General features: G+C 35.2%; 1 protein-coding gene across 2 annotated transcripts in view; it reads left to right on the forward strand.

Annotated features, from left to right (window-relative positions):
• The window catches only part of MAD2L1 (mitotic arrest deficient 2 like 1), a 52,942-nt gene extending 26,523 nt beyond the window's left edge, over positions 1 to 26,419 (forward strand). The window contains exons 6-8 of one of the 2 annotated variants that reach the window (XR_004230021.1): positions 18,984 to 19,031; positions 22,740 to 22,789; positions 25,858 to 26,419. The gene's annotated coding sequence lies outside the window, so the exon portion shown is untranslated. Of the gene's footprint in view, positions 1 to 18,983; positions 19,032 to 20,686; positions 20,843 to 22,739; positions 22,790 to 25,857 lie in introns of those variants that run through there. The other variant, XR_004230022.1, reaches the window with a different exon arrangement.
• The last annotated feature ends 810 nt before the right edge of the window (positions 26,420 to 27,229 follow it).

The raw sequence follows: 27,229 nt of genomic DNA on the forward strand, positions 1-27,229 counted from the left end.
AAAGTAGCCAGAGTTTCTAAGAGGCAGAGATTAGAAAGAAGAGTATTCTGGGCATGGGGGATTGAAGACAATGTGAAATGTCCTGAATAAGAAAGAACAGAAAGTAGTTCAGTAAAACTGGTACACAATGTTCATGGAGAAGAGTAAAGCATAAGAAGACTGGAATGATGGAAAGTGACCAATTCATGATGAGTTTTCATTGTCAAAAAAAGACTTTGTTTTTGATCCTAGAGGTAAGAGAGACAAGTCAGGGAGACTCATTAGAAGGCTATTTTATTGCCTTGTCTAAGAAGTGACTTGAACCGGGTGAGAAAGAAAATGTGAAGGAAGAAATGAGAATATTTGACAACTGTTTGCATACGTGGGTGAAATGAGAGGAAGTAGTTGTGGATGATACTAAGATTAAGAATTTGGGTACTGAGGAAGATAATGATACCCTCAACAGTATTAGGAAAATTTGGAAGCAGGAGGTGACTCTCTCCTCACAACATGGGGGATTATCTGTAATCGAGACTTAAAAACAAAGCACCAAAAGGAGACCTCACTGAACAGTCTAGTATCTTCCAAAGTATGATAATTCCATTCATGACAGTCTCTGATCTCAACAATGGGAAAATCACAGAATAACGTTGAGGGAACAAAGATAACTGACAATATTATAAAAATAAATGCAACCACACATATTCATTCTCAGCAAACTTGCCCACACACTTGGCTTGCTCCCTCTTCTCAGCTTTTTGGCAATCTGACCTTCCTCATGCCAGCTGCATGTCAGATGCAAACCCCTACTCTTTGTGATCACTGTAATTGAACTGGATGTTGACAAAGCCCAGTAATAAAGTTAAAAATAAAACTTCTAAGAGCAGTGGTGCTACTGAAAGTCCTGAGGGAATTTTTAATGCAAAGATTCCTCCAGACCTACACAATCTCTAACATTACCTTGTAGAGATAGTAGCACCCCAATACTCCCTCATTCCATAACAACTTCTTGGCAAAATTATTCAGCTGGGCTTGGCTAATTCGGCCTAAGCGTGATCTCTGATGATCTCCAAAAGGTCTCTGTTTCAACAACTGCCTCCCACCCATCTTCTTCTTCCTCCCACTCACACACAGCTGATATCTTTCCTTATTACTATTTAGACTAAGCTGCATTGTCTTCTCCTTGAAGCTTCCATCCTCTTTTGATATCCCTTTCTGTTCCTCCTAGACCATACTTTAATCATGGGCAGAAATAGAGCTAATTTTCCTTTGCACTTTTTTTGGTGCAGGCTTATATTGTCAGAGTAACACACCACCTTCCACTGCTCAGTTCTCACAGTGGTACTCTCTTTTGGTTTCCAAAGTATGATCTTTCATTACTTGAAAGACTCAACATCTTCCTGAAATCTATCTTCCCTTAGCAAAACTTGGAGCAAAAGCTAATTTAAGTAGGACTCATTCCAATTAGAGTGTTGCCTTTAAGTGAAATCCTGAACCCTACAGGAGAAACTAATTTCAACATTTAGGAAACTAAATGGAACTAGAAATTTCATACATTAATTTTTTTTAAAATACTTTCTTTGGATTTGGCTTGTATTCCTCTGAATTGATAAAATACTTTTTAAATAATAAATTGATTATTTATTTTAACATTATTTTTCTTTTAATTTTGAATTTCAAATTTTCCTCCCTCCTTCAAGAATTTGGAACTCAAAACTAAAAGAAAAAGAATGTTAAAAATAAATAAACTTTCATATTTAACCTATCAGTGAATAACATGTTAATTTCTTGTCAATGTATCTTAAATATCTTTAATATCTCATCCAGATATCAGTGTTAACATGTTAAGTATCAATGCACACAATAATTTCTCAGTTCTTCTCACTTAACTTTTTATGAATTCAATATGCTAAGATCACATTTTTTTTTCAGAAACCATCTTCCTCATCATTTCTTATATCACAACAGTATTTCAACACAATCATGTACCCCAACTTGCTCAGCCATTCCCCAATTAATAGATATCCTTTCAGTTTCCAATTCTATGCTATCACAAAAAGAACAGTTTCAATTTTTTTGTACATATAAATCCTTTTTCTTTTTCTTTAATTTCTTTGGGATTGTAGATTTAGTAGAGTTATTGCTGAGTCAAAGAATATGCACAGTTTTATAGCCCTTTGGGCACAATTCCAAATTATTCTTCAGAATGTGTAGGCCAGTTCATAATTCCACCAACAGTTTATTAGTGTACTTTTTTCCCCTCATTCCTTCAAGTATTTGTCATTTCTGATAGCTATGAGGTGACACCTCATGGTTGTTTTAATTTTAATTTCTCTAATCAATAGAGATTTAGAACATTTTTCCATATGATTGTAAATAGTTTTGATTTTTTTTTCCTTTTTAAAACTGCCTGTTCATATTTGTTGACTAATTTTATCAATTGGAGAATAACTCTTATTTTTATAAATTTGATTTATGTGTTTGAGAAATGACTTCTTTATCAAAGAAATTTGTACAAATTTTTGATATTACTTCATTGTTTCTGGCATCTTTTAATAAAATGCAATTTTCCTCATCTCTTTTAATTAACCCTATTTTTGCTTTTGCTTTGTCTGAAATCTTGATTGCTACCTCTGCCTTTTTCACTTGTACTGGAGTACAAATGATTCTGCTCTAGCCCTTTATTTTAACTCTGTGTGTGTAAGCAATATATTGGATTCTGGTTTCAAATCCATTCTGCTATACATGTCTGTTTTATGGGATTCTATTTGTGTTCACAGTTACTACTAACTATGCATTTCTTTCCACCTTATTTTCTTTCATTTAGCCTTCTTTTTATACTGTTCTCTTCAAAAGTCTATTTTTCTTTCTTGCTTGCTTTTTTTTTTTTGTCATGTCTTACAGGTAGTTAAATAATTCTTAAATAATCTCTTATCATTCTATTTCCCAGGTTAGTTTTCCTGATAAGATATTTTGCATTTTATTTGTATTTTTTTATTCTTTTGACTTTTATTATTTCTTGATACTCATGAAATCATATCTTCCATTTGCCCAATTCTGACTTTTAAGCAATATTTTTTTAGTGAGTTTTTGTATCTTTTTTTCCCATTTGACCATTTCTGCTTTTAAATTCTTTTTCTTCAGTGAGAATTTCTTCAGTATTTTTGTGCCTTTTTTTTAGCAACTGCTAATTCTCTTCATAATTTTCTTGTATCACTTCCATTTCTTTCCCAAATTTTCCTCTACCATTCTTATCTTTTTAACTATTTGGTCTTTTTTGATACCATAGTAGCTTTTAATGGTCAAGTTCTTTTTTGTTGTTGTCATTTGCTCATTTTTCCAGCCTTTTGAAAAAAAATTTTTTTTTTTTTTACTTTGAATTTGATTTTAAAGTGGGGCTCTGCTCCTCTATAAAGGAGAAGGCACTGTCCTAAGCTTTAGGCTTTTTCAAGCTGCTGTTTTCAGAACTAGTTCTAGGGGCCTGTAAATTTTTTTTTTCTTTTTTTTTTGGTACTTCCAAGGTGGTAAGATCAAGAAGAGGCATGTTTATTGCCCTCCTGATTTGCACTTTGGTCTTTACTCAAGAAGGATCCTTAAGGCATTGTAGCAGTAAGTTCTAGTACTCCTTTTACTACTGGAATTGTGACCAGGGCCCCTGCTCTTCTGTGGCCACAAACTTTAATGCTCCTCTTTGCCTTAGAATTATGACAAGGGGCCATCCTTCCTTGTGACCAACCACAATCACCCCTTTCTGCCCAGGAACTGCAGCCTAAAACTGTATATGGGCAACAAAGCTCTGAATCAATACCAGCTGCACCCAGTGCCAGCAAAAAGGGTACCCTGCAATCTCTTTCTGATCAGTTGTCCAACCCCTTACCATTTCTGGCCAGATTGTTCCCGAGGCTGCTGTCACAACCACCTCCAAAGTTCATTGCTGGTACTGTTGTCAGACCTTTCCTGCTGACCTTCTAAATTGTCTTAGGCTGAAAAAATATTTTACCTTGACCTTTTGTTGGTTCTGTCATTCCAACATTTATTTGAAGAATTATTTTAAAGATATTTTGAGGGGAATGTTTAGCTTATTCTCTACCTATAGTATACCATCTTGGTTCCACCCAGGATAGCCATTTTCAAGCCAATGCAAAAATTTCCAACAAGGAAATGAAATTCTAAAACCCAGTAGAGTTATATAAAAAGATCAATTTATTTAGGATACAGTGGAAAATTCTAGTTCATGTCAAATTGCTGCCTATACAAAGAATACTAAAAATTTAGCAGAAAAAATAGCATAGACTCTTAACACATTCTTGGGTGTAATCCATAGTCTATAGGGGAAAAAAATTAAATTTGTGTTTGAGTTTGAGTGCAATTCCACTAACTTTGCCACCAAGAGAACTTCTGGTCTCTACGCATGTGGTCTAGTCTAGGTTCAGTACTAGAGAGCCTGACCTTAGATTAGATTAGCCTCACTTTTCTTGTACTCTGATTTCCGCCACCAGCTCTTATGCACATGTCAGTGCTCTGGAAAAGATTTTTCTTATAGCTTAGATTTTGGCTCATATCTAGTGTCCCCCCAAAAAAGAGCTACAGGTAGACACTTAATTTCCAATGTGAATTAGATATAGGACATGTAATGTATTCCTTCATACAAAAGAAATACTAAATATAAAATACTCAGAATGCACAACTAATAATTTAAACAGGATTCAGTAATTTAACACATTCCTATTATTATAATTCACTGAGAGTCTCATCAGAAAATAGAAGAGTTTGCAAGACAGCTAATTAGACATCTCACATCGCACCTCCTTTCTGCACTATCCAAACTACTCCTAGTATGTCTATTAGTAAAAATGACAGTTTGGCCAGTTTTCTGGTTAGCAGTCATCATCTCTAAAAGTGCTAGAATATTTGTCAAGGATTTCCTCTCTCCTGCCATTCAGTATAGATCCTGTGGGACCTCTGGACTTTACAAGATTGCCTCCAAACTTGGATACATCTATCTAGGGAGAAGTATATTTTTGACTAAGGTCAGGAAAGAATAAACACAAAAAATGCAACCTAAAATTGGGCTCAAGGTTGCCTAGTCAGGACATGTGCATTGGATGTCATCTTTTATTATATGGCTCCATGGAAGTTGGAGATAGGAGAGGTTGGCAATAGAGTAAGTTGGCACTTTCCTACACCCTCCTTTTGGGAAACAAAGGTAGAGAGAAACTAAGGTGGTTTTTATACCCTGAATTATCATCTCTTCCAATTCCACAGAAAAAGATTTTGAGATGACAAAAAATGAACTCTTTAGTCCCAAATTACACACTTTGCAAAACCCAAAGTTTTCACATGATTGACTAGAACTAATAATGGTAACAGTGATCATGCCCCATCCTTCCAATGCCAAAGAAAAATTACTATACTGATGTGTAAATTTTGTCTTCTCTGATAGAATATAAGCTGCTTGGAAGCAGCTTATTTTGGTCTTTTTATCTCCAATATCTAGTTTAAAACATGATAGACATTATAAAGGCTTGTTAAATTGAGAATAAGGGATAACTTATTCCAGAAATAACATGACCACTGGATCATGTTATAGATATGGTATTGGACTTGCAGTAAAGAAGACCCAGTTTCAAATATCTCCAAACTGTACCAGTGGAAAAGGTGCAGAGGATTCATGAAATCTCATAAAAAAAATAGAGAAAATATACTTGATTCATAAGCTCTTATCAGGATATGAATTCATAACTGCCAGCACTGCAACAATCTGACCTTTTCTTGGAAATCCTATAATCCTCTTGACTTTTATAAAGTTCTTCAAAGATTCATTTTACCCCTTCATCATTCAGACTTCTCCTGGAAGACAAACATACTTTGGGGTTACTAAACGGGTAACCCTCTCCCTAACAGGTCTATACTATTAAGAGTCACCCACTGTAAAAGCAGACTTTACAAGGTCCCTTCTATCTTGCCTCCCTTGTCATGGCTTTAATTCAGTTACTGTTACTAATCCAGTCTCTAGTGATGACACTTGGGAAATATTCTTTCTTACAGAGACATTCCCCATCTCTTCAAATCTTCAAATTCTCAAATCTGAGTTTTATTCTCAGGACAGGTCTCAAAGTTTGAAAGAAAAACAAAAAAGCCTGAAAGCTCAGGAAGCTCTCTTCTCTGCTGGAAAGCTAGATTCCAGGATTGCATAGACTAGGATATACAGATTTTCCCTTTCTTTAAACAGTTTATTAGGGTTTGGCAACATTCCCTTCTTTGCTGATGCTGGCAAACTCAAATCTGTGTTTTCCATGTTTTCCCGTAGAAACTTTACACATCACCACTGTCACTGCTGTTGTCATCTCCTAGACTGAGAAAATTCACTAGGTGTTACTCTCGGGTATGGTGACAAGAATGTTGTTGGTAAGCACATATATGTGCCGAGGAGGAAGAGGAAAAAAAGAAGTGGGGGAAGGAAGTTTTATGTGAATTCCAGGGAGCAATGAACTGGATTATCATGTCTCTTGCTCTTGCTAGGAAATTAGCCAAGCAATTGTTCTGGTCACACATGTATTGGATGATGTCCTTACCCCACTTCCTCTGTGTAATTCTCATAGAATTAGTCCATCACTTACTCTACCCCAGAGATACTTTGTCCATGGACAATGATAGCTAGTGCTCTAAGATTTGTGAGGTGATTTCCTTCTATGATCTCATTTTAGTCTTATAACCCTGTAAAGCATATGAAGCATATGCTATCCTAATTTAATGTTGCAGAAACTGAGGCTGAAAAGGATTAAATGACTTGATAAGAGTTACATAACTAATAAAGCTAAAGCAAAATTCAAATTCAGATTTTCTTGAGTCTAGGCCCAGCACTGGGCCTAGTTATTCACTGAGCCATCTGGTCCAGTTAAGTCAACAATTGAACAGGAAAAGGAAAGCAGACTGGAGGATAATGACCTTTGGGACATTAGGCAGAACTTTTAATGACCCAAGCTTCCCATCTTTTTAACCTTAATCTTTTTCTAGTTTTAAAATAGTATCACTCTGACTTATGAATAACATTAAACATAACATAAAAGTTGAGAATTGTACAAAGTACCATGGAGAGTTATATAGTAGGTGTGAGTAGGCTATCCAGGTAGAACAGGCCTGATAGTGTCTTTTTAGATGATAAAAAATGTACATCAGCAGCTTTAGCCTACTGAACTAAATTAAAATCCTTTGGTTTTAGAGATGGCAGCTTAGTGGCACTATGGAAAGAACACTGGACCTACAGTCAAGAAGACCTGAGTTCAGATTCTTGCCTCAGATATTTATTAACTGTCTAACATTCAGTTTGGCTCAGTTTCTTTACCCATAAAATGGGAGTAATCCTGACCTAACAGGATTGTTGTGAGGATTAAATGAGGTATTTGTAAAACTCTCAGCATGGTGCCTAGCATATAGTAGGGTTTATAATAAATGCTTGTTTCTTTCCTACTATATTAATTTCTTCTTACAGAAGGAAAGGTAAGTATTGTTGTTCATTGTCATTTTTGCTTATTGCATATTGAAACTGTAAGCAAACCCCATTTTGAGAGACTCTTTTCCTAAGTAGAAGCTTTTTTATTAATTGGAAATTGTTTTAATCTAGCACCTACCTTCATAAGGTTATTGTGAGATGAGATTAGATAATATTTGTAAAGGGCTCAATGCTTACAAATAGTAGGTACTTAATAAATGAAAATTTTAATTTAAAAATCCTGTTTGCTTTCATATTACATGTTAATAGCTTTTGTTTTGTTTGTTTGTTTTTTAAGGCATAGCTACTTGTTTCCTCATAAAGTCAATAGTAAGCTATGGAAAATTATTGAGCAAAAGTTACCGGATCAGTCCTACATTTTAAAGAGTTTAATTTGCCAACTATATAGATGATACATCATAGATTAGGCAGATCAGAAAAAAATTAGAAAAAAAGCCATTTGGGAGGAGGGTATCACAATTATCCAGATGAAAGGAGATAAATTAGAAACTAGCCCTGAAAGAGAAGCATAAATTGTTAGTTGTTAAAATTAGTGTAGTTCAAATGTGTCATTTTATAACCGAGAAAATAAAAGCCCAAAACGGTGAGAGTGACTTTGAAGTCACGCAGGAACTAGTGGCAAAACCAGCACTTACACTCTTGCCTCCTTGGCTACTTGTTCCGTGTTCTTTCCACTCCTTCAATGTGCTTCTCTCTGGCAGTTTGCCTTCTCTTTTCCTACTCTTACCTTTTCATTATCCTTTTCCTTTTGCTCTACCCCACCCCCAACTTCCTTCCCTACAACCCCAAGCTAGAGTTTATTTTAAAAAGGCAGGAACTAGATGTTAGGGGATATTAATTACTCAATTCATATACAAACACCTTTTCTTTTGGCCTGCCTCTGTGGATTTTTGGTGTCTGGTATATATTACATTGTGAGACAGGTTTAGAAAGAGAAAAGCACAGCCTGAAAAAGGGCAAAGAGTATGAGTGTGCAATGATCTCATTACAGTGAACCTAGTTTTATATGGTCACTGAGAACCTAGCAAGGAATTTGCGATAGACTTTGGAATGAGATCAGGTATATTCCAAGAGCTGACACTGGACTGGCTGTGGAAAAATACATCCTCATTTAGGTTATGCCTGAGAAAGATGAATTTGATAGAAAAGATTCTTAAAGAGCTGCTGCTGAAACTTCACTAAGGCATTCCATGGAAGTGGATTACATTTGAAAAGTTAAAAATGATGTGAGAAACAAAAGGATGACAATTGCTTAGAGAAAAGCTTCAGACACACCCAGCTATGGAAGAGTAGAAGTATTCAGAAAAAAAAAATCTGTTTTTTGAGTTTCAAGATTATGCAATAGTATAAGATATAATATATAGTATATAATAGTATAAAGGGGAGGACTTAGGTTCCCCTATTCTACCTAAGCACAATTGATGCCATAGGTAATCACAAATATTAAGACATTATTATCTTAATGGGGTGTTTTCTTAACAGGTGATTTCTTAATGAAGTATGAATACTTCTCTCTGAGTCAGAAAGGAACAATGCTCATGGCTGGGCAGTGATGGGTGATCTCTGCACTTGACTCTTCAAAAAACAAAATCCAGTCATTTTGAAGCAAGAGCCAGCAATGCAGAAAGAACTCAGCCCTTGAGAAGTATATAAATTTGGCACAGGAGGAAGAGAGAACTTTTCCTCTCCACTAACCATGGGATAGATCTTATAAAGGACATGTCCAGAAGTAGAGCTCCCATCTAGCAATTAAAGATTCAATTTGAAAAAATTCAATCCATAGCTGAAGGAAAAGAGACACATATTTAGAGTGTATGAGAATACTCCTCAGATTGATATGGGAAATGTTTTGTGGCTATTTTTATGCTGTTTTTCAGTCATGTTTCCATGGCCCCATTTGGGGTTTTCTTGACAAAGATTCTAGAGTAGTTTGACATTTCCTTCTCCAGCTCATTTTACAGATGGGGAAACTGAGGCAAACAGGATTAAGTGATCCAGAGTCACACAGCTAATAAGTATTTAAAGCCAGAATTGAACTCAAGAAGAAACATCTTCCAGATTCCAAGTCTGGTGCTCTATCTACTGTGTCACCTAGCTACCTGTCTTTTACTGTGCCATCTTAGTAAACATCTTTGCCAAGAACTAAACGTGTCTTCTGGCTGATTATGAGTGTAAAGCACACCAGTGAGGGCTTAAAAATAATAAAATATACCGCTAGAACTATTAGCAGTCTTCCTCAGATCCTAATCCACAGATGTGAATCAAAGAAAGTAATTGAATTAGTAATTGAACTTTAAGATATTGGGACCTCTGGATATAGGAGATATTTTTGTGAGAAGAATGAATGAGAATTCTCTGGTCCCTTTAAATCATTCCAATCATTCCAAGACAAGCCTTATCTTGTATCTGTAAGACAAGCCTTGAGTTAAAGAACTCAGAGAACTGAGAATATTATTTTCTGATTTTTTTAGGAAGTCAAAACTTTATTCTATGTTTCCATATGCAGTATCATTTCACAGTTATTTCCAAATGCAAGATTGTGGTGCTGGAGAAGACTTTTGAGAGTCCCTTGGACAGCAAAGTGATCAAATTAGTCAATACTTAGAGAAATTAATTCAGACTATTTACTGGAAGGTCAAATATTGAACCTGAAGCTTAAATACTTGGGCCACATAATGAAGACAGTATTCACTGGAAAAAGACCTTGATGTTGGGAAAGATTGAAGGCAAAAGAAAAAGATACAGCAGAGGATGGATAGTGTCATGGAAACAATGAATATGAACTTGGACAAACTTCAGGAGGTAGTGGAGAATAGAAATGTCTGGTGTGTTACGGTCCAGAGGTCACAAAGCATCTCATTCAATTGAACACCAGGACACAAGAAAAAGGAATAAAAATCAATATGCCACAGTTTCTCAACTTATGTATTTATAATGTACTCAATGTATTTATAACATAATTCAATGAATTTCTAACATAAATTCAGGAATAGCCAATACATTACACTCCACACATAAATCACATTCTCCTACTCATCTAGCTGTGGAAGAAAGTGGGCATACCCTTATAAAACCCTGCTTAAAAAACAAGTAAGGATAAGCACAAATCTGAACTTTAGACCTTTATGTCATTGGTTCATTCAGAAACATCTATATCATACAAAGCTGTTTTCTTCTAGCTGCTCTTCTGATCCTCCCAAATCTCCTACTAGAAAAATTTTCTTAGCTATCAAACTAATGAAGCACTGATGATCTCCATTAGCTCACGATCATCTTTGAGAGGGGAATGAGAAAGTGTAACACAATAGTGTTGGTTAGAAATTTTACTCATAAGCCTCAGCTGACTAGTCAAGGTTGGGGAATCAAAATACTCCCTGCTCTCAGACTGTCATTCTACCCACTTCTCTTTTGAGATCAGTGGGATTAAAATTCATCCTCCCCAATTCAATTCCTAATCATTTTTATCTATCTCTAAGACATTCTCCTTTTTTCTTCAATGAGTTACATGTCTGGCTCACAATTTTTTTCACATTACTACTCTAGCTTTCATACTAGAGGATTTCAACCAGATGTTGATACTCCTTCCAATACCCTTCTCTCCTGATTTCTCTATCCACTCAATTTGCATGATGTTGAAATTTTTCATGAATTAAGATTTCTTAATTCACTACTCTACCTCAAGCTACAATCATATCTTTGCTCTTACCATCATTCACAAGTGTTGCCTCCTTGTAGATTTCTGAACACAGCTCCATCAGTTCTGGCTCGTCTACCCCATTGTTGGGTTTATATTATCCTGCATGACTATTTTCTTCATGGCTTTGATCAAATCAAAATCTCTTGGTATTTATCTTTACTTTATGAGGCTAAAAACTCATCAATTCTCCCTTTCTTTATGTAAAAACTGCTTTTTTTTACACACATAACAATTTTAAATTAAAAATTATTTTTTCTGCCCCTTTTAGCCACCAAAGTCTTTTACTATGAAAGGAACATCTCTTACATACTTCACAGATTGATTTTTTTCTTCTTTTTTATGCAAAAATATTTTCCCTGCCTCTTCCAGCAACCAAACTGCTCAGGTATGAAAGGGAAAATACCTTCCCTAAGGAACAATGCAAAAGAAAAAGGAAGTCTTGTGGCATTTCAACTACATTTATTTACTAATCCTCACTACAGAGGAGAAAAATCTGAATCCAAAATTATGACTGCAATTACCAAAGAGGGATTGGAATTCTGCCTCTCAGGATTGTGTCACATTCTGGGCACTCAGTGGACCAGGCTGATCAGACTTTGGCTCTTGTGACCATCAGTGCCAAGATGCCAGCCCACTGCTAAAGTATTCAGCCCTTAAATGTGTACACTGTTTAAATTGTGTTTTTATTACTTGCAAAGCTTCCATGTTGTTAGCTTAAAATCTAGCATGGATTAGTATAAATAGCAGACTAACTGGTGACAACAATTTTATGATTATAAAAAAAGCATCTATTAACTTGATGAACAAAATTAAGGCACATACCCCACCAGAGTCTATTAGGGCTAGACTTCAATGTTCAACATATAAAAGAATCTTCCTTGTATCATAGCACATATGTCCTAGCACACCTTGTAGTTTCCAAGCACCATAGATTTGCAGTTGAATGGGGAAAAGCTTTTCATTTTACAGACAAAAACTGAGGTCCAGGAATATTAAGGCCAAGGTCACACTAGTGGTGAGCCTCAGAGGCAAAATTGAAGTCAGTGCTCCTCTGTACCATGAAGGTCTTAGTATTAGAAAAGAGATGGATATGGCCTCTTGTGAGATGTTCCATCCCAAGAAGTATCCATGGAAGTTTTCCTTTGACTGGGATAAATTCATTTCTCTTTCAAATTTTTGTTGAAGACAGCAAGAAGCGGGAAAGAGCCTGAATCCTCTTACTCAGCCATGTTTTCTGTGCAAAGATGTAGATGAGGAAAAAAGTTAGTGATCCCAGGATTCTGTGGCCCAAGCTGTTCCTGGGGTGCTTACTGAATCCTCATTGTCATTAGTGCATTCTGAAAGGTTTGGTGCTGGACACTCCCCAGGCCTAAGAAATGGAAAAATTGTCTGAGAAAATTACTTAGAGTAGGATTTGGAGATTTTCAGAACTTGGTGGTAAGGGGAAGAGGAGAGTTAGGTATGGCACCTCTAGGATTTGGGATGAAAAAATTGTCTTCAAATGCCTTCCTGAAGATTAAATTCCCAAGGAAGCCACTGAAAAATCTGCAAAGCAATGATATTATTACTAAGTCTCCTTGTTCTTTATAGTGGTGTGAAAAAAGGGCAAACAATAAGAAGAAATGAACCTAGAAATTGCTTTGAGGATTGATACATTTTTTTCCTGATGAACATTTAAAACCCTTCATAATCTGACTTCAGCCTTTCTAGGCTTATGACATGAAGCTCTTTCACATATATTATGTTCTAGGCAAACAGGCTTACTTGCTATTCCTTACAGATGACATTCCATCTCCCATGTAGCTAGATGTAGAGAGAGTTTTAGGCCTGGAGTCAGGAAAACCTGAATTCAAATCTGGCCTCAGACACTTACTAGCTGTGTGATTGGGCAAATCACTTAACTTTTGTCTGCCTCAGTTTCCTCACCTGTAAAATGAAAGTAATAACAGCATCTATCTCTCAGGGGTGTTGTGAGGATCAAATGAGATTATTTGCAAAGTACTTAGTACAGTGCCTGGAACACAGTAGGAACTTAATAAGTGCTTATTCCCTTTCCTTTTCCCCTCACCCACCCAATAAACTTAGGTCATATTTTCCTACAAATATGTACACCATTTAGTAGGTAAAGTAAATAAATACAGAGATTGCACAAGAAGGGGCACACATGTAGATGACAACTTAGAGCAGATCTCTATTGTTGCCTGGTCCCTATTATCATTTGTGTTGTCTCCAAGGTTATACCTCATCTAGGTGAGAAATATTGCTCTGCTAGCCCCAAAGTATGTGGTCTCTGTTCTTCCCCCGACTTGCTCTATGCAGGGCAAAGTCCTGTGGTCCACCTTATTCACTGTATCTAACTGCTGGCCAAACTGAAGTCCTTAGCCACAATACTGCTAGTCTCTTTCTGAAAGAACTAGAGCCTCTCCCTTCAGTCTAGTAGGAATGCTACTCTTTCAGTGTCTTGGTTTTAGGACCAAAGTATCTTCCTGAGTATCCCTACCCATGATGCTAGCTCTCCCACTCCAAATTTCTCTTGACACAAAAGGTTGAAGTCCAAGAAGAAATATCCTTGTATATTCCTCTCGGGTTGCCCACAAGCACATAGGCCTTGTGGTCCTGTGCTTCTGCTGAAAGATGTTATTGGTTAAAGTAGAAGGAGGAAAGAAATCCTTATCTGTCTTGAGGTTTGTAATGAAGAGGACAGGCCAGGAACAAGTCCATCATTTCTACTTACTATTCAGCCTTTCTGACCTTTACATGTGTAAACAAACTCACCTAAAATCTAAAAGGGCTTTTGCCCTACATCCTTACAAACTGCCAGTATGGCCACTCAAATTCTGATGCCCTCTAATTTATCAAGAAGACCAAAAAACTTAGGTGATTCTGGTTTCTACTGATCAAGGCCATCTGTGTTCATGTGGTTTCTCCCAAATAGAATGTAAGTCCTGTATGGCTAGGGACCTTTCCATTTTTACCTTTCTACTCCCAGGACCTACTACAATGTACAGAGATACTTGTTGACTAATTAATTAATTAATGGGGAGAATGGGCTCTTTCATTTCTTCTTCTCTCCTTCTATCCTCTCTTCTTCTCTATTCTAACTTCATCTTATCTACTTTTAGAAGCAATACAAATCTACTTTTATTTCCTCTTACCACCTTTAACCCTATCTATGAGAAAGCAAGATAAACAGAAGCTTTGTTAACAAATATGTATAGTCAAGCAAAACAAATTTCTTCATTGGCCATGACAACACATACATAAATACACACACACTTATTTACACATGCATATATACATATACACATATATGCATATACACAATATACATGCATATATGCATGTGCATGTGTATACATGTGACCCAATTTTTTTCAGAGTTACCTCCAAATCCTATCCACACACTTAAACTTGGAGAGGAGGGAAGATGTTCTCCTGATTCCTTGGTTTCCTTGATTTTTTCTTTAATTTCTTGGTTGGCAACAGAATCTAAAATCCAAACATAATACTAGCCCATCTGTTGGGTAGTAATATGACTCTGGGGGAGTTCTCTTCTCTCTGACCTCAGTTTTGTCAAATGAGGGATTTGAATTAGACAGCTCTAAGGCTCCTTTCAATTCTAAAATCATAATTAAATCTGACTTTCTTCTTGTGTGAGGTTTTTTTTAAATATTTAAATATTTTCTGATTTTTAAAAATGGAAATTAGCAATCCTCAAGTCTCACAGATGCTCTCCTGCTGCCTCTACCAAAATTCTTTCTATTCTTTCCAAGGCACATTTTAGATCCTGTTTCCTTCAGGACCATATTCTACTAATCATCAATTCTGTCTCTGGCATGTTCAAACTCTACTCCATGGGCCACTTCCTTTCTTCTTACAAGCATAGTAATCAATATATCTTTTCATATTTTAGGTTTGTTTGTTTTTTTGGGTTTTTTTACATACTACATCCTTTCACATATATCACATCGAGCCAAAATGACTTATGTATTATTTCTCATATATGGCATTTCTCCTACTTCCATGACTTTTTCTTAGCTCTGCCCCATAACTGGAACTTTTATGCCACAGTTCTCTTTTATTGTTCTGACACAGTTTCTCTAATTGTCCTGACTCAGTTTTCCTAAATTGTCCTGCCTTGGTTTCACTGAATTGTTCTGCTCAATCCTGCAGCACCACTCCTCCCTCCTTATCATGATGATCCAGATAAGAAGAAAGACCTTCTATCTTAGACATCATCAGAATGTTGGGTACCTCTCCCCATTCTGTAATTCCAATTATCAGATGTCCCCCATGCCTCCCCTCACCCTGTCAGAACTGGATTGTTAGTCCCATGTTCCTGCTCTCAGCACCCTAACTCCGCCCTTGCCTCAGTCTACCCCTTAATCTGAGCCACGTGTGTATATGTCATTGAGAACTCACATTGTTTGCTGGATTCTTGGAGACGATAGTCTCATTCAGCCTTGGGACCAAACCATGGATCCATTTGGTCCCAGGAAATCTATCCCTTTTAAATAAATTATTAAATACTCTCTAATCTCTATCTTGCCTCAGTTTCTCCGGCATTACTAAACATATTCAGAGTCATTGAATTTAAGAATCAGAAGGGATTCCTGCAGCCAATTAATCCAACATAACACAATTTACACTACAATACACCCTGCAAGTAGATAGCCAGCCTCTTCTTAAAGACCCCACAAAGACCCATCACCTCTTCAGGCAGCTCATCATACTTTATTGTTCAACAATTTCAGTAATGTCTAACTCTTCATTACCCCATTTTGGATTTTCATGGCATGGAGAGGCTGACCATTTCCTTCTCCAGCTTATTTTAAAAGTGAGGAAACAACTGAAGCAAACAGAGTGAAGCAATTTGCCCAGGATCACACAGCTAGTAAGTGAGGCCAGATTTGAACTCAAGATAATGACTCTTCCTGACTCCAGGCCCATCACTCTATTGTGCCACCTGGTTTGAGGACAGTTCCAGTTGTAAGAAAGTTTTCCTGACATCAAGACAAAATCTGTCTTATTTTTTATTTTATTTTAGCATTTATTAAGTGCCTATGTGCCAGGCACAGTATATGTATACGCACATGTCTACATGCATATACGCACATATACATGCACATGCACAGAACTTTACAAATATTATCTTATTTTATCCTCACAACAACCTTGTGAGGTAGATGCTATCATTATCCTTATTTTATAGAAGAGGAAACTGAGGCTGACAGAAGCTAAATGACTTGCTTAGTATTACATAGACAAGTAATTAAGGTCATATTTGAATTCAGGCCTTCCTGACTCCAAGTCCAGGGTTTTATCTGTTGTGCTACTTAGCTGCCCTTTCTTTACAACTTCCCTGCATGGTTCCTGTTTCTACTGTCAGAAGCTAAAGAGCTCTTTAAATACTTGAACACAGGTATCATCTCCCCACTAAGTGTTCTATCTTCAAAGCTAAGCATTCTGTTTGTGAATAACATCCTAAGAAACAAAATTTCCAAATATTAATAATGAATTAGCCAATAATCAGTCACCATCAGGTCAATGATTTCTCTCAGTAACCAAATTCCCCAAGGGAGATCCTGAAACATCTTAAATCAGGTGTGTTCCTTTTGATGGGGAATTCCTTTGACAAATGAAACTTGGTTAAACATTTAATGAATGAAATGGTAGGCTAAGAAATCTTCAATTATTCCGGCTGAGAACTTGAGTTTGAGGCTCAACAGCCTCAAATATCTGGGCAAGAAAAAATATTTCCTCTAACCAGTTTCTTAAATTTTTGTTTGTGACCCCATATGGAGTCTAGTAACTAAATGTGGGAGTTGCAAAATTATGATTTATTTAGTAAATTTTTGATTTGTATGCCTACTGTATATATTATATACCAGGGGTCTTGTAAAAATTTCTTGGGCGAAAATGGCTTGCTAATGTAAAAAGTTTAATAGTGTAACATTAATTTATTATATTAATATCTAGTTCCTTTAACCAATCAGTACATAATATACATTCAAGGGCTTTGATATCCTCATTTCCCTCTTTTGGTAATCTCCAATTTAGAAATATCCATTTTAAGATGTGACATTGAGTACTGAACATAATATTCCAGCCGAGTTCTGATGCTGTCAGTGAGGTTATCATCTCTTTATTCCCAAAAACTGCACCCTTCTTGTGCATTAATTTTTATTTTGGTTGCCATGTCACACTCATGTCAAGTTTGCAGTTTGCTAAAACCCCAAGATCTTTCAGATAATCTGCCATCTAATCACACCTCCCCAAATTGTAGTTGGGAAGTTGATTTCTTTTGGACCCACATATACTATTTTATATTTATCCCTTTGCATTTATATATAAGAATCACAGCTTTTCTGCTATTTATAAAATTTAATTTAATTATTTATACTTTAAATGTCATATGCTTATTCAGTGACTGAGTGAATATGCTGAAAGAAGAGATGAGTCATATCAATTTTGACATTCCTGCTACAATTAAAACTAGAAGAAAGGACACTATAGATAAATGAAAAAATAGTGCACAGGTCCTCCAAAGGCAACAAGAAACATAATTCAATGAGAATTTTGCTCATTGCTTATTGTATTAATGATAAATATTGAGAGAGAGGAGAGGAGGAAGGGAGAGGAAGGAAAGAAAAAAGAAAGAATGAAGGGACGAAAAAAAAGAAGGTAGGAAGGAGGGAGGGAGAAAGGGAAAGTCCTGAGAGAGACAATGATTTGTCTAAGATGATATAGGTATCAAGTAGTAGAACAAAGGGATTTGAACCTCTGAATCTTCTGATACCTTATCTAGTGGTTTTTCGATTATATCATTACTTCCCTAATAGAGTAAAAATTTCTTGAGATCTTTATTATGTTCTTTGGCATCATTCTATTTGTTAGAATATTTAGAAAACTTCCTAAAATATGGGAAGTATTAAATAAATACTTGTCAAATGAACAAATGAGTGACAAAATAATGTTTCTTGTGAGAATAACTACACATGTGCCTGCTATTCATTTTTCTTCATAAGTCTAAGAAAAGCTGTAATTACATTTGAGCTAAGAATGAAAATAACTATGAGTTTTCTTCCCCCTAATTAAGATCCTTCCTTATCTGGGATGCAATAGACTGAAAAGCACCTAGGGGTCTAAAACATCAGCTGCCCCCCATCTTTGTTAGCAGAAATGATTTTTTTAAAAGGGTTTTAGAACATTTAGAAGACATGGCCTAAGTAGGTAAGAAAATATTCACTTCCCTGTCCAGCTGTCATTTCTGAAGATAGTAGAATATATATTTTCTTCCTTTTTTTGTCTTTATATTATTGTTTATTTATATGTAATTGTTTAAATCACTTACATTTCTAGCACATCCTTTCTCCCATATAACAGAGAGCCATCCCTCATAACAAAGAATAAAACAGCTGAGCAAAATATATAAATCAAGTCTATCATTATATATAGCGTTCTGTACATATTGTTCTTCCCTTTCACAATTAAGCAATGGAGGCACACTCTCATGTCTCTGGGACCAAGCTGAGTCATCATGATTTAATGGCATACCTTTTAGTTTTTATCATTGAAAAATTTTGAATTGTATATGTAATGGGGGGTTTTGACTAGTGAATGTCCAGTGCTTAGGAAGATGGAATATATAGTATGGAAGATAGAGGAACTCTTTTCATGAGTTCCAGAGTATTCTTTGTTTCCTCTAAATTTACTGAACAGTTACAAAAATACTGACTGATGAGACACAATTGAATATGTATTAAAACACCTGAATTCTTTTTCTTTTCTAAGGTAATGAGCAAAGAAAGAACTGCCACAAGCCTTTGGTTGATGGAAAAGGTAGTAGGGTTAAAAAGTTCCCGTATTTATCATTGTTTTCCTCTTCTCCAAACCTAGCTGCTATGTAGTTATGAATGCAAGGTTCTACTGTTTCTTCTTTTTCTATTGTTTCACTTTTTACTAAGATTTGATGAAAAAATATCAGAAGTCAAATAGAAAAAGTTATGACGTTGTAAGTTTTAGGCAATCAGAAAAACTGTCCAAGTTCTGTTCAGCAATTAAAGCAGAGAGTAGAAATAGCCAAGCCCAGTAAGTAGACAGGTATGAAGAATCCTTAATTTTGGCAAAAATATTTTTTTCAACTTTACTCCAAAATTCTTATAAAATAATTGGTCTTCCTCCAATCATCTATAGGCTAAGGTTTATCAAATAATCGATTATTGAGTCCAACTATTTGTTTCTTCTCTAGTTTGTTATCTTGATCTATGTTCCTTTTTTAACCAGGACCAAATAATTGTGATTATTACCTATTATTGTTATTTGCAGATAGAATTGCTATTTCTCCCTTATTCAACTTTTAAAATTATTCCCCTTGAAATTATTTTTGTTAATCCAAATGAATTTTATTATTTTGACTAGTTTTATTAAGAATTTTCTTGGTAGCTTGATTGAAATAGTCTTAAATAGCTACATTAATTTAGATAATAGCTTTTAAAACTGTTTTGGCATGTGAGGTAGCTAGTCCACATATAGTCCACTATAATCCACAGGATGCTGGACTTGGAGTCAGTAAGATCTGAATTCAATCAGACACTGACTGTGTGACCCTGAGTTAGTCACTTAAACTCTGCACCTCAGTTTCCTTATCTGTGAAATACATCTGTTTACAGGATTACTGTGGAGATTGAAGGAGAAAATATTTTTAACATGTTTTTCAACCTTAATGTGCTATATGAAAAGCTATATGACATAGCTTTTATGTCCAACCATAAGCATTGAATATCCCTCTATTATCTAAGTATTCCTTTAGGAGGTTGTTCTGTACTCTATAAGAATTTCTATATAAAGGTTTGGAGTACACCTTGGTTACCTCAGAAATTTTGTACATTTTGTAATTATTTTAAATAAAACTCTTGAATTTTGCTATCTAATGTTGTTGATTTTGGAGCCTAATTTTATGTTCCGCTACTTTACTAAAATTTGTCTCACTTTCTTTGTTAATTCTCTGAAATTTTCTAAGTAAAACATTAAGTTGTCAACAAAAAAAGAATAATTTTTACTCCATTCATGTCTCATTCATGCCCTTTATTTCTTTCTTCTGTCACTGCTATTGCTAACTTATAGAGAACTACATTAAGTAACAGTGGGGAAAATTAGCACCCTTGCTTTACTCCTGTATTTACTCAGAAAATATTTAATGTTTCTTGATTTCATAAAATTATGGGATACATATATATAGGCAAGCAGGCAGATATGCATGTATATATTGCAGACCTGTGAATAATTTTTTTAAAGGACCTTAAAAATAGAAAGAGATATTGAAAAAAATCTCAAGGAGAAAATAAAACTCTCTTCAGACAGTAATTTGGAGTGGTATATAATATGCTGGGCCTAGAATCAGGAAGACAAGTTTAAATCCAGCCTTAGACACTTAATTTGTGACCTTAGTCAAGTCACTTCTTCTCTTCTTATTTCCTTTCCTTCCCCCTTCCCAGATACTGCAAGATGAATAAAATTGAATCAACAAGTGCCTGATGAAAGAATCATGTGGATTCTTTAGAGAGCATGGAGCAGTAACAAGAGACTTCCAAATGGTTCAAAAAAGAAATAAAATCCATGAAAGAAGAAATTAGGAATGACCACATGTCAGAAATTAGAGCTTTTAGTGCAGAATTATTAAATAAAATTAGCAGAATGGAAAAAAATTAAAGTATATTAGAGAATCTAGAGAATCAAAAAAGAGATGAACAGATTTGGGACACAAATAATGAAGTAGAGGAAAACTTGCAGATGAGATGTCAAAAGATGACAACATTAAAAGAACAAATGTATTCTGAACAAACCAAAATGACTGACTTTGAAAATGGGATGCATAGAAATACTTCAAGGATAATAGGACTTTCACAGTAATGATAAATTAAAAGGCCTAAATACCATAATGCAGGAAATAATTTGAGAAAACTGTCCAGAACCTCAGACCACACATCATTGTTTGAAAGAAGTTATAAAACACTGCCAGAAAAAAAAAAATCTATATTTTAGACTTCAAGATATGTAGTAGTTAAATTTTAAAATTTCAAAAACAATTTACAAATTTTGCAAGTGACCAGAACTTCTTTCAAATATTAATAAAAGAAAATACAAATATCTAAAAATTATCCCATAGTCACAAAAAAACCCAAAACCAATATTAAACATCATGCATTTTATGATGACCAAGCTTGGCATCAAATTTAAGTATAAATATTTTTCTATCTTCTTTAAAGAGTTGGGGAACCAAGAAAGGACCAACATACTGTTGAATGTAAATGATTAGTTTTGCCGAATTTCTCTTTCCCCTTCAATTTTTATTTATAATGTTGCTGTTGTGGCTATAAGGCCTGCATAGTTTTTGTTTTGTTTTAATTTGGAGAGACTGCTAGAATATTCTGGAAAATGAAGAAAATGCAACAAAAAAAATTAACAAAAATTTTAAGAAGAAAATAAAAATTTGAAGTTGAAGAGAAAAAAGAAAGAAAAGATGAGGGAAAGAGAAAGGACAAAAGAAGAGGAGAAACATAATGAAAGAAAGAAAAATCATTAATTTAAAGAAAATTCAATAATATGGGGAAAAGTAGAGAAAAGGGAGTGTGGAAGAGAAAATCCACCAGAATAATTAGTTTCCAAGTAATTTAAGCAAAATTAATCATAGGGATAATGATTTAAAGATTAAATGGATAAACACAATAACAATACTAAACAAATAGAGGAAAACACATTAAGATTTGCAAAACATCCCACATAATCCACAAACTCATTTGAGTTGAAAAAAAAACCTATAAGATAGGTGCTATTATTTTTGCCACTTTAGTGATGAAGAAATTGAAGCACAAAATTATTAAAAGTCTTGCCCAGTTTCACATGGCTGCTAAGTGTCTAAATAAAGATTTGAACTCGGGTCTTCCTGATTCCACTGCCTAGTAGTAATCAATCCACTATGGCATTATTTTACATGTAGCACAAAATTACTTTGGAGGGGAAGGGTTGGAGTGGACAGTTGAAGGAGATTGGAGAGACTTGTTTGCTGCTTTTTAGGTCAAGAATATGTGTGTATAATTATATACATGTGTGTGTGTGTGTGTGTGTGTGTGTACATATATACATATTTTCATTGTACATTTTTCATGCAAAGGACCTAAGTATAGCTTTGTAATTTCTCTAGTCCTGACTCAGTTCACAAAAGAAAACACTTCAAAGCCCTTTATGAATATTGATGTAAAATTTACACCACCAGACATGCCATCTGGTATCTATCTTCTGCACAATATGGATTTTCCAATTCTTGATTTCTATCTTTGTACAGACACTATTGAATCATTCACTGCAAGGGCTCTATGTGTAGGCCAATTAGGAAACATGAAATACCCTATCTCAATAACCAAAGAGACTATCAGGATGTGTGCTATTGCTGATCACACCATAGCATTTACTCTGACAGATTTTTGATGAAAGGAATAAGGGAAGTCTGGAGTATTTTGTTTGTAACTCATCATTTTTTTCCTTTTATAGATTTGCAACTGACACAAAAACTTTTTGACTTGAGAGAATTGGAAACTATAGTAAGTTTTCATTGTAGAGTAGTTTTATTAAGGTTCTAAGGATACAGTATTTGTCTATATGGAATAAGAATATTTCCTTTTCCAGTTTCACCCAAATGAAGGTCATTTGTTCATACTTGTCATTTCTGTTTATTAATGATTAAAAACCTCCCCTAAATACTTCTTTCCAGTGTCTCATTATAGTCTACACATCTTAAAGTGAATGCAGTGAAGCACAAGGTCTTCTCCAGATTGTGCTTCTGATTCTCCAGACTTTCTTCACTATGCCAAAAAGTGTCTCAACCCAGATTGAATTCAGGTCTTCCTTATTCCAGGCCTGGCCTTCTAGCTACCTAGAGTGACTTCAAATGGGTTCACAGTAGTTTCTCAAAACTACATATTTTAAAGGATAAGACTTTAGTAATATCCAAGTCAAAATGCCTCATTTCACAGAAGGGATTTTAATATTTTAAGTAGCTTGCCTAAATTCAAATTTAGTGAGTAAGCATCACTTTTTAGTAAGTAATTTAGTAAGTCAGTCAGTCAATAAACATTTATTAAATTCCAGAGGGCAGCTAAGTGACACAGTGGATAGAGTGCTAGACCTGGAGTCAGGAAGACCTGAGTTCAGTTCTAGCTTGTCATTAGTTTGTGACCCTGGCAAGTCACTTCACCCTATTTGCCTCAGTTTCCTCATTTGTAAAATGAGCTGGAGAAGGAAATGGCAAATCACTCTTGTATCTTTGCCAAAAACAAACAATAACATCAACAAAAAATCCAAATAGAATCACAGAGTCAGAGATGATTGAAATAACTGAATAATAACAAAAACAAATCTATTAATGGCAGAAGGAAGACCAGAACTCAAGTGTCCTGTATATTTTCTGCTTTATCACAATGTCTCACTTCCTCGGGTAGTCCACTGTAAGCTCAAATGGACTCCCAACTTCCAAAAGATGTCTATTTTAAATGGATTGATTTCAGGGCCTGAAACTTTTAATCAATCAGGGAGTCTTTGGACTAGAAAGAGGTTCCATTTTTATTCAAAGTTTCTCTAGAAAGAGAATTTTGACATTGTAAGCTGTTTTTACATATTTTATCTCATTTAAGTCTGGCAACAATCTTCCAAGGCAACTATCATAGGTATTATTAACCTCACAAAACTGACTTTATTGATTTATTATTATGTTTTAGTGAAAAAATCCATATATCAAAATCATAGCAAAACAGAAATCAAATGAAGTATACAAAGGAGAATATATACCAGACAATACAAAGTAAAGGCATTTTCTCATAGGGAGTAAGGCAACTCAGCTCAATCAAAAGAGAATCCTAGATCTTACCAAGGGGAAGTTTTTCCAAGTCTCTAATGTAGCAAGTTGGGCATAGAGACGTGATTGGGGACCACCAACTCCTCTTATGCCTTCTCAGAATTATTTTTCCTTTAACAATTCAACATAAGGTTGTTTTCTTCTATCTTCTCTATCAAAGTTTGAACCAGAACCTTTGAAGCAATTCCACACTCAAAGAGGACTGCAAGACCTTTTAATAAACAAAAGAGCATCTTTTTCTCCCCACCTCACAAAGGGCAGGGCATATATCTCAACCAATGAGAAGAGAGTCCTATACCCATGGGCTTTAATCAAAAAAAACTTTATTAATAAGCATTTATACCCTAACCCTCCCACTTTTTACCATCAATTAAACAAAAAGAAAAAAAACCCTCATAAAAATGTGCACAGTCAGGCAAAGCAAATTCCCTATTTGGCCATGACCAAAAATGTCAGTCTCATTCTGTATTTTGAATTCACCATCTCTATTTTTTTCTTCAGCTGAAATATCTTACAGTTAAGTATCTTCAGATGATTATTTCTTCATTACTTTGTGAACAGCAAGAATGTTTTTTCCCAAAACTGTAATTTTGTTTTACTTGTTTATGAACAAATTTGAATCTTATCCTGTTTCTTAATTTTTGACACTAGCCCATTTTCGCTAGCTTTTCTCAGAAACAAGTGACAATTACTTATTTGGAGGAATTTGCTATGTATATAAGATTGGGTAATTCATAGATATGGCAAAGAATAGTTCTAGCTGCATTCAGGGTCTAAGGAGATCTCCATCTTTGTGTACATTTTCATTCCCCAAATTCAAATTTTTAGATGTAGCTTCTCATATACCAAAACTAAATTCCTTTTTTTTCCTATTATATAAATATCATTTTTATGCCCACCTAAGACAGTTTTAACAATTCATGCTCAAGTCAAGACACCATTCTCGTAATGTCATTGGTGCTCTTTGAAAATAAAAGATGAACAGCAGTCTGTGAACAGTAGTAACAATCCTCTGCAAACCCAACTTGCCAGTTTGAGCTTCTTTTGAGTCATCTTTTGTTCTAATTTTTATCCAGCCCTTAATCATTGAATGATCATGGCATCAGAAAAACTGAGAACAGGAAAATACCTTAAATAGGCCAAGATCACCCACTAGTCCTGGGACATCATTGATCATCTTAACTTTTTTTTTTTATAGCTTTTTATATACAAAACATATGCATGAGTAATTTTTCAACATTGCCCCTTGCAAACCTTCTGTTCCAACTTTTCCCCTCCTTCCCCTCACCCCCTGCCCTAGATGACAGGTAGTCCCCTACATGTTAAATATGTTAAAGTATATGTTGAATACAATATATGTATACATATTTATAGAGTTATCTTATTGCACAGGAAAGATCGGATTTAGAAAGAAGGTAAAAATAACCTGAGAAGAAAAAAAACAAAAATGCAAGCAAACATTAATAGAAAGAGTGGAAATGTTATGTTGTGATTCATACTCATTTCCCAGTGTTTTTTCTCTGGATGTAGCTGGTTCTGTTCATTACAGATCAATTGGAACTGATTTGGTTCCTCTCATTGTTGAAGAGAGCCACGCCCATCAGAATTTGATCCTCTTAACTTTTGCTTTGCCACTGAACTCTGATGACTAGAGTTAAAAATGAGAACGATAACTTTGTGCATTTCTGCCTCGCTTAAATCTAGTGCAAGCATAGTTCAAGCCATCATCCTCATGATGTCCATTGGTTTTTCTTTCAGAATGAAGGAGCAGCAGCAGCAGCAGCAACAATAACAGCTATTACAGGCTACAGCTTTTAAACTTAAACTATGAGACTAAGATACTCTCTTTTCCTAAGGCACCCAGAAAGGGTGAAGTTCTTGTTTATACATAGCATGGGTGCAATGAACTGAACTGGTGAATGGAGAAAGACTACTTACTTTTATTATTCCTTTTTACCCAGTGGCTTCCCAGAAATGGGTTGGGGTGGGGCATTGTTTCTATCTATTCCAGTTTTCTTTTTATTTCTAGGCCAGGTCATGGATTACCCACTGTATCCTGAATTAAATCATGGCAAACTTGAAATCAGGATCCCAGAATGAATATACAACCAGCCCAACAAGGAATCCCTGAGAAATCAGAATGTTGGAACTTGAGTCCAACATAGGTTTTGAACTTGGAATTTAGCCATTCATTAAGTAAAATGTGAAGCAAAATGACCTACTACTTAAATTGTTCTAATCTCTGTCTTTCTGTGCCTTTCTGTCTCTCATACTCTCTCTGTCTCAGCAAAAAAATTTTCCCCCTAGCCTTTGTAGCATCTGTTTTCTGGTTCATAACACATAGTGGGTGCTTGATAAATGCTTGATGAAATAAATTCTAGTTATTAGAAAACACTCACCACTCTCTCAGAAGTGTTGTGAGGATAGTATGAAATACTAACTGTACAGGGCTTAGCAAAGCCTGATATATGTGAGTGCTATATAAATGTTAGATATTGTTGCCCCATACTTTTTCTGAGCCAGGCTGCTCCTCAGAGGACAGAAATATCATTAATCATTTGGCTTCCTATCAAAGCCTTGCTAAGACCTGCCAGCACTTGTCCTGAGGATTATTTTTAGCTATTCAGAAATAGAGGAAAGGTTGTCACCTTTAGGGGAGAAAGGGCAAATAAAATGCCTTTGAGAATGAGGCAGAATGAATTTGTCACTTTGGATTTCCCCTCTCTCTCCAAGCAGAATGTGTAAAGTTCATCTCTTACAAGCTTGTGCCAATTTTAAGAGATACTCCCCATACTACAGGGAGTTACAGAAGAGAATTTTAGGAGAGAATCAGTCTTCCGGAAGTTAACCAAGTCACAACTTTGTAGCATAAGGATATAAAGAACAACAGGTGTAAATCCTTCACATCCTTCCTTTATTACTGAGTAGTTTTTTTCTTTTATTACTTGTAAAATTAGCAAGAATAAAAGTCTGCTTTCTATGATCCATGTTAAGAGGAGGAAATTACTAAATAGATGATATAATTCATCAGTTAACAAAAATAACTTGATGGCTTAAGAATGCAAGCTATTAATTTGTTGAATGATGCTATTATGTTATTAATATTTAATTCACCTTTCCTAAATATACA

This window comes from Sarcophilus harrisii, chromosome 6 (assembly GCF_902635505.1).
Source record: "Sarcophilus harrisii chromosome 6, mSarHar1.11, whole genome shotgun sequence".
NCBI classification, from domain to species: domain Eukaryota; kingdom Metazoa; phylum Chordata; class Mammalia; order Dasyuromorphia; family Dasyuridae; genus Sarcophilus; species Sarcophilus harrisii.